Below are 8,983 nucleotides of genomic sequence, written 5' to 3'. Positions count from 1 at the left end.
CGGGCCGTGAGTATGGGCTGCTGCGGGCCGGACTCGGTTTGACGCCAGTTTTTGATAGAGGAGCGAGTTGGTGATGGTTTTCCTGGCTGGAGAGATGAATAGAGGCTGCAGAGCTCTGCCTTGTGTATAATATTATATATATATATATATATATATATATATATATATATATATATATATATATATAATTACACATACACTGAACAAAATTATAAACGCATAACACTTTTGTTTTTGCCCCATTTTCATGAGCTGAACTCAAAGATCAAAGACCTTTTCTATGTACATAAAAGGCCTATTTCGCTCAAATATTGCTCACAAATCTGTCCAAATCTGTGTCAGTGAGCACTTCTCCTTTGCCGAGATACTCCATCCACCTCACAGGTGTGGCATATCAAGATGCTGATTAGACAGCATGATTATTGCACAGGTGTGCCTTAGGCTGGCCACAATAAAAGGCCACTCTAAAATGTGCAGTTTTATTGTATTGGGGGGGTCTGAAAACCAGTCAGTATCTGGTGTGACCACCATTTGTCTTACGCAGTGCAACACATCTCCTTCACATAGAGTTGATCAGGTTGTTGATTGTGGCCTGTGGAAAGTTGGTCCACTCCTCTTCAATGGCTTTGCAAAGTTGCTGAATATTGGCAGGAACTGGAACACGCTGTCGTATATGCCGATCCAGAGCATCCCAAACATGCTCAATGGGTGACATGTCCAGTGAGTATGCTGGCCATGCAAGAACTGGGATGTTTTCAGCTTCCAGGAATTGTGTACAGATCAATGCAACAGGGGGCTGTGCATTATCATGCTGCAACATGAGGTGATGGTCGTGGATGAATGGCACAACAATGGGCCTCAGGATCTTGTCACGGTATCTCTGTGCATTCAAAACGCCATCAAGAAAATGCACCTGTGTTCGTTGTCCATAACATACGCCTGCCCATACCATAACCCCACCGCCACCATGGGCCACTCGATCCACAACACTGACATCAGCAAACCGCTCACCCACACGACGCCATACACGCTGTCTGCCATCTGCCCTTTACAGTGAAAACCGGGATTCATCCGTGAAGAGAACACCTCTCCAAAGTGCCAGATGCCATCGAATGTGAGCATTTGCCCACTCAAGTCGGTTACGATGACGAACTGCAGTCAGGTCGAGACCCCGATGAGGACGACGAGCATGCAGATGAGCTTCCCTGAGACGGTTTCTGACAGTTTGTGCAGAAATTCTTTGGTTATGGAAACCGATTGTTGCAGCAGCTGTCCGGGTGGCTGGTCTCAGATGATCTTGGAGGTGAAGATGCTGGATGTGGAGGTCCTGGGCTGGTATGGTTACACGTGGTCTGCGGTTGTGAGGCCGGTTGGATGTACTGCCAAATTCTCTGAAACGCCTTTGGAGACGGCTTATGGTAGAGAAATAAACATTAAATTCACGGGCAACAGCTCTGGTGGACATTCCTGCAGTCAGCTTGCCAACTGCACGCTCCCTCAAAACTTCTGTGGCATTGTGCTGTGAGATAAACTGCACATTTTAGAGTGGCCTTTTATTGTGGCCAGCCTAAGGCACACCTGTGCAATAATAATGCTGTCTAAGCAGCATCTTGATATGCCACACCTGTGAGGTGGATGGAGCACCTTGGCAAAGGAGAAGTGCTAACTCTAACTAACACAGATTTAGACAGATTTGTGAACAATATTTGAGAGAAATAGGCCTTTTGTGTACATAGTCTTTGAGTTCAGCTCATGAAAAATGGGGGCAAAAACAAAAGTGTTGCATTTATAATTTTGTTCAGTGTATATTTGTGATGGGATTGTGTTTTTTTTTTTTTTGTGCTGGGCAAAGATTAACACATATATTGGCGTATTTTGCACGAAGGCATCTCACAAAACTGATTTCGGACAGGCTTCTGAGGCAGTGTAACGGTTTAATGATCTACAACAAAATAGAACGCGTTTTGCTGATAACTAAATGGATATTTAATTACTATAATACTGATATCTCGCTAGAAATAACATCAAAAGTGCAAAAGTTAATCAGAAATATACATTTACACACAAACTAACTAGCAAACGCAACTTTCAGACGCCATCTTTATTTTTTAACTCGACCGTCACGGAATGGAACGCACAGGATTGTGGGATATCAAAGGCAGCGAAGGATACATCTATGCTGCCTTCATGAATCGATCAGATGAAGGTATCTTATGAGACAGGAAGTGAAGCTAACTTTGGATTCGGACGTACCTTGATGCCTTCCTACCTTGGAATGTGTCCTCCGAAGGCAGCATTTTTCAGTTTTCGGATACAGCCATTATGTAATCATGGATTCGATTAATCGTTGCCCAGCATTATTATTATTTTAATTTTATTTTTTTTTACTCAAAATGGCCACTGCTCCTCATGTAGTTCGGAGAGTAGACAACATATGGCAGCAATAAAATAAGTACATTGTATATACTTCTAGATGAAATAGATACTTATAGTTGAAATAAATGAAATATATAATCATTTTCGGTAACACTTTATTTTAGGGTCTCTTAACTAGTTGCTAATTAGCATGCATATTAATAGAATATTAGCCATTTATTAGTAATAATCAAGCACATAATATGCCTCAAAAATATGAATAAAAGCGTATCATACTAACCAACCATTTTCTGCACCACTATTAAAGAGACCTGAATTATGTAATTTCTGGTAAATGATGCCACATGTGTGTGGAGTCTAATTTATTATGGGTGTAGTATGGTTAGTGTGACTGGGTTGAGTTCAGACTGAGGGACATAACTTCAAAGTCTGTTTTTTTTTTTTATTAAATATCTTGCTTTTTTTTTAGAAAAATATTGTTCACAAGAAAGGAACACAAATGCAAAAATCATATACACAATGCACATTTTGTTAATAATTTAGTACAAACTCAGTGAAGTGCATCAGGGACATGACAAAATGCTTGGTTTAATAGAGATACAAGACATTTTATGCTAAAAAAATATTAAAATGCTAAAATTATTTTTATTCATTATAATGGACATACCAAAGTATTGTAAAAAGCTTATAAATATTCATTTTGGTGAATTACAATTTAAAAAACTTGAAAATTGATTGAAATATTACCGAATGTAACAAATATGTAAAATTTAAATTCGATTGTTGATTCATTACGTTAATAGTAAGGATAAGTTTTTGCTTACAGAACATGATAGTTTTATGTTTTTATTTTAGCGCCTCCTGTGGGTGTTTATGGGTATATCAAGAGGAATGATTCTGTTGGGAGAATATTCTGATGTCTACGAGAGTATAATATAGGTCAGTTCGTCAAATTGTATACAGGCATATGTATATTGCAATATATACTTATTTAAATGCCTGTACTTTTCATTGAAGATATTCCAGAGCAACACTATGAATTAAAAATAAACGATTTCACTCAATTAGCCAATGGATTCTGAAATGTACATCTAATTAATTGTTTTACAATAACCCCATGAATTATAAAATGGATTCTAATCACTGATATTCTGATGAAATAAACTAAAGAACAAAAAAATCCACCTTTAAGTTCATTTCCTACTATAAATTAGAACCAAAAAAGAGCTTCATCAGTCTGATGTAGAGCGTCTAAGTTCGAAACGTCACCTGTGGAGAGAACATAAATAAATATTTTTCTATTTCAGCAGCTATGGTGTGCCCACTTAGATTTTTTGGTTCATATTCTTGTGTGGTGGAGCACCCACACTGAGCTTTTTGCTTTTTGAATGTGGCTCTTGGACTGTTTTCTGCTATAAATTAGACAAATTGTATATTATATATATATATATATATATATATATATATATATATATATATATATATATATATATATATAAGATAATACTCAAGAAAATATTTGTAACAAGTAACTGGGATCCGTTTTAAAAGATCTCTGGAGTCCCTGCTCTCACTCCCAAGACTTTACAACAACACACACTTTTAAAGTGCAAGGAAACAAAAAGGCAACCACCTTCCTACCATATTTCAATTCAACAATGGTCAGGAAGAAATAGAAGCCAAACTTATCAGAAATAAATGTTAATAAAATACATTAAAGTTCACTTAGCATAATGAAGGATCCTCAGATGCAAACTGTGTGTGTTTTGCTTCAAGAGTACAACCATACATTTGTGTTATGTTGCACTTACTTTCTTTTGTTGTTCATTTCATTTTCATTCATTTATAATCATTTAATTGTTTTATTATTCCATTTAATAATATAATCATTTATAATAAGTTTAACCATTAATTTCATTCATTCATGTATGGATTAGTCATTTATATAATTGTTTGTACATTACTTTCCATCGTTGTTAAGATTTATGACTGTGTGGTTTCAAGGGATATTTGTCTTCATGAATAAGACATCAGAGGGAATGTTTATGGTAATTCAAGGTTTATGGGATGTTGCTGTGAAGCAGTTTGTTATGACACTAACACTTGTTGGATTTGTGTTTGTCAGACGAAGTCTGAGCATTGAAACATATGCAACTAAGACTAATCAATAAGCTCTGCTCTTTTTTTATCATCATTACTTTGTCTCCTGCTTTTGTGTCACAATCTCCAGCTGGAGTGTCAAAGGTCAGATACTTTATGTGACATCAGTTTACGTTTTGTTACCGTTAATGCTGAAATCACGTTAGTAAACTTTGTTCGTTTTCAAACTTTACCCTGTCGGGTTTTGTTTACTATAGTTTATCGTAGGTTGATTGTTTGCACGCCGAAATTATGAATGAACATGGCTGTAATTTACGGTTCTGTGTATTTTTTGTCATCATTAACACGTCATCTGTTGATTACAAGCTAAATTATGAATGGGCGTAACCATTATTCGCATTTTTGTAATGATATTACATGTATTCCACAGTTCAAAAATGTTTTCTGACCATGGTTTTACTATAGTAACCATAATTTAGCCATGGTATTTTAGCAGTAGAGTCACAAAAATAAATTTACCATTGTTGTTACTGTATTGTCCGTTATATTTACAGTACAGCCATGAAATTGTAAATGAATATCAGTCTGCCAAGAACAGCAGGAGTACTACAGTATTGTAGTGTGTGCGTGTGTGTGTGTGTGTACCTGTTTTTCTATTCAGGTGGGGACTTCAACCTGAATACACACAGACTCATGGGGACACGTGTCACGGATAAACAAGCTAATAAATCACACAGAATTAAGTTTTTTGAAAATCTACAAATGCCTGTAGTCTCCTGTAAGGGGTAGGTTTAGGTGTAGGGTTGGTGTAGGACAGTAGAATATACGGTCTGTACAGTAGAAAAAGCATTACGCCTATGGAGAGTCCCCACAAGGATAGCAAACCAGACGTGTGAGTGTGTGTGCAGAATTACCGCTTTTTGTAATATTTCTATTGTGATGTTCTTGTAGAGACCACTGTTTCTACACTGCTGTCATCTTCTCCTGGTACCCATGCAGATCCTCAGTCAGATACAGGTAAATATTGGACACATCAGCTACATCATACACACAGGGTTTCTGCAGGTTTTTAAGTCTTAAAATGTCTTAATTTACCCTTACACAAATTAATGCCTTAAGAAAGTTTTAAATCAGAGCAGAAAGTCTTAAATTCATAAAATGTTGGATGCAAAGCAAAAAGTGAATGAATCTCTTCCTCTGTATTTTGTCTTGTTTTCCAATACAAATATCAAACATCTTTCAATCAAGATATGTTTATTTCAGATGCAAATATTCATGAAGTCTTGAAAAATGTAATGAAATTAAAAGAGTTTATTCTTAAAACAATAACAAATATGTCTGTGAGCTATCAAAACTTCCCTTTAAATTAAGGTTACTTTTTTGCCAAATGGCAGATATTAGTTCTTGTTTTAATCACAAAATCACTTCAAACAAGACTTTGTATTTTATGTTATTTTGTTTCTCCAGTAAATGTATTTTATTTAAGAATCTTTAGGCATTTGCACTGAAAAACAAGACAAAAATACTGAGGAAGAACATCACTTTTTTGCTGCATGATCTGAAGCTGCAGTAAAAGATATTTCCATATTCTAGCGCCTAGAGCAGAGTATTTCAGTGCGTTTTTGTAAAATGAATTTTATTTATTGGGATTAGTTTCCATTGTTATGCTGATGATACTCAACTATATATTTTAGCAAGACCAGATGAAACTTCTAAATTATCTAAGCTGAGAGAATGTGTTAAAAATGTAAAAGATTGGATGACCAATAATTTCCTCCTATTAAATTGGGTTAAGAGAGAGATATTACTTATTGGACCCCAAAACAGTACACAGAATCTCTTAGATTACAATTTGCATCTAGATGGATGTACTGATACTTCTACAATCAAAAATGTGGGTGTTAGACAGCAAGTTTTTTGTTACAAAAACAGCATTCTTCCATCTTAGAAACATTGCCAAGCTACGGAACATGCTAACTGTTTCTGATGCAGAAAAGCTAGTTCATGCATTCATGATCTCTAGACTGGACTATTGTAATGCACTGCTAAGTGGTTGTCCTGTATCTTCAATAAAAAGTCCAAAATGCAGCAGCAAGAGTCCTTACCAGGTCAAGAAAACATGATCATATTACCCCAATTTTACGGTCTCTGCACTGGCTACCTATTAAGTTCCATATCAGTTACAAAATATTACAACTTACTTTTAAGGCCCTTATTGGTTTAGGCACTGCATACATAACTAGTCTGATAATAACGCTACAATCCATCACGCTCTCTGTTTATATCTAGATTAAAGACAGGTTATAAACATTAATAACTTGTGAAAGTGCACCTTCATTGAAAGTGAACAACTGTGAACCATTTATTAATGAGTTATAAACATTAGTAAGTTGTGAAAGTACACCTTCATTGAAAGTGAACAACTGTGAACCATCTATTAATGAGTTATAAACGTTAATAACCTGTGAAAGCGCATCTTAATGTAAAGTGAACTGTGAACCATTTATTAATGAGCTATAAAATTTTTGTAACATCTAAAAGTGAACCTTAATACAAATACATTTTTTTTCATGTTAGCTAATTGTGGATTAACTCATGTTAAGAGATGGATCCTTACTGTAAAATCTTATCAAACGTATATGAATTTACATACCTCCAATTTCATCAAGCGTTTTTCCTCGTAGCTCATGCAGCTTTCCCTTTTCAAGGGCAAGAAACAGCTTGGAAATTTTTGCACTCTGTATGGTGGCCTCAGAAAGACGGTAAAACTGTCTGTGCACTTATATCGTGACTCAAAAAGTCAGCCAGCTGATCCATTTCGTTGTTCTTTAAATTCAACATTTGAGAAGTTGTTGCCATTTCTTTCCGCAGCTAAGTAGATCGTAAAAAATCAGTTTTTTTTGGCACCACATTCATCTGCAAACTTCCTGAGACAATGATGTCCTCTGTAGTAGGTGATGCAGTGAGGAACAGCAAGTAAATACTCATTCTTGTTTGGTACACCACACTCCTCTCTCTTCATAAGCATCAGATTTAGGGACTTTGTCATTTCAGGAGTTAGCAGCACTACCACTTTTCTTCCCTTTTTCCTTTGAGCTCAACCCGCTCAAAATACATGCACAATTTCTGTTCATACTCAGACAAATTCATTTCTTTTTGTGTGAATGAACAATCTCGTTCCAGGAAATTTTTCAGTTTTATTTTTGAAACTTCTCCAACACGTCTTCTATTGAAAAGCACTATCTTGGTCAGTGTTGTTCTTGCAACACTGGAATAGGTCTGTGGTGTTGCTGCTTCCTCCAGTGCTGCAGTTGCTGACTTTGCTTTTTCATCAAGATGCTTGTTAAGCTTCATGATGTCTTCGGTGAGTGGTAGTGTTACGGGGCTGACGAGACATGAGACATGCGGATCCATATGCAGACTTTTATTGAGCAGAGACGTGGTCATAACAGGCAGGGTCGAACAGTGGCAAACAGGTATAACATGGGCGAGACAAAGAGTAAACAAAGACAAGCGTGGGTCGATGATCGGCGAACAGTATCCAAAGGGGCGAGACAGGAGAGGTAATCAGAGGTAACAATCCGACAAAGGCAAGGCAAGGCAAGGCACTTACTTTCAACAGTGAGTGGCCAAATTTTAATGCAAGACTTGGAGTCTTGTAGCTGTTCTGATTCTTATCAAACCCTGCAGTCTCTTTTACAGCCTCAATCACATTCAGGAAATTTGATGGTTTAACCGCATCCTCTAAAGTTAGGACTGGAGACCTCTTGTTCATGGTCTGTAGAAATCTGCCAAGCTGGCGGATTTTTTGCCGAATGTAGTCATGTTTTGAGGGGTCATGTCTGTGTTTACTGTAAAGGGACTCCACAAATCTTAACAGACAAAAGTCATTATGAAAGACACTTGCAATTTCATCATCGTGCATACGGCTTAACATCTTAAGCACCCCTTCTTCAACAGCGCTTGAATATGTTGATTTGACCAGTGCTGCTAAGCCAAGTACTCTCTTCCTGCCTTGGTGGTCATGGTCTGTCGGTTTGGAAGGGCACCTTCTCATGTGTCTCCACAGCTCTGCTCTCAAAAACATGCCCTTACAATGGAGACAATATTCATATTTTTTATAGTCACCCTTGGCTGTTCTTTTGACTTTAGGCAAACCAGCTCCGTCTTTTAGCACCTCACAGTTATTCATGAAGTTTCCTTTGTTTCGAAGTTTCTCTAGCCACTCCTTTCTACTTTTTGAGCCTGCAGGGAAACTCAGAGCTTTGACAATGTCTACATTTTCCTTAACATGAACTTTAAAATGCCTAGCTATTTTAAAATGAGCTTTTTTGCAAAAAAGCAAAAATGTAACCCCTTCTTTGCTATAGATGTTGAGTCTGTTGTGTTTGCGGATGTTTCATTTCCAGTTATTCCACTGATGTGACTTATATCCATCATTGATGATTCTTTATCTGCCAGAAATGTAGATTTTGCCAAGCTGCTTGGTGGTTCATCGGTTTCTGAA

This window comes from Onychostoma macrolepis, chromosome 04, assembly GCF_012432095.1.
Source record: "Onychostoma macrolepis isolate SWU-2019 chromosome 04, ASM1243209v1, whole genome shotgun sequence".
In the NCBI taxonomy this organism is placed as follows: Eukaryota; Metazoa; Chordata; class Actinopteri; order Cypriniformes; family Cyprinidae; genus Onychostoma; species Onychostoma macrolepis.
Note: the sequence above shows the minus strand (reverse complement) of the source record.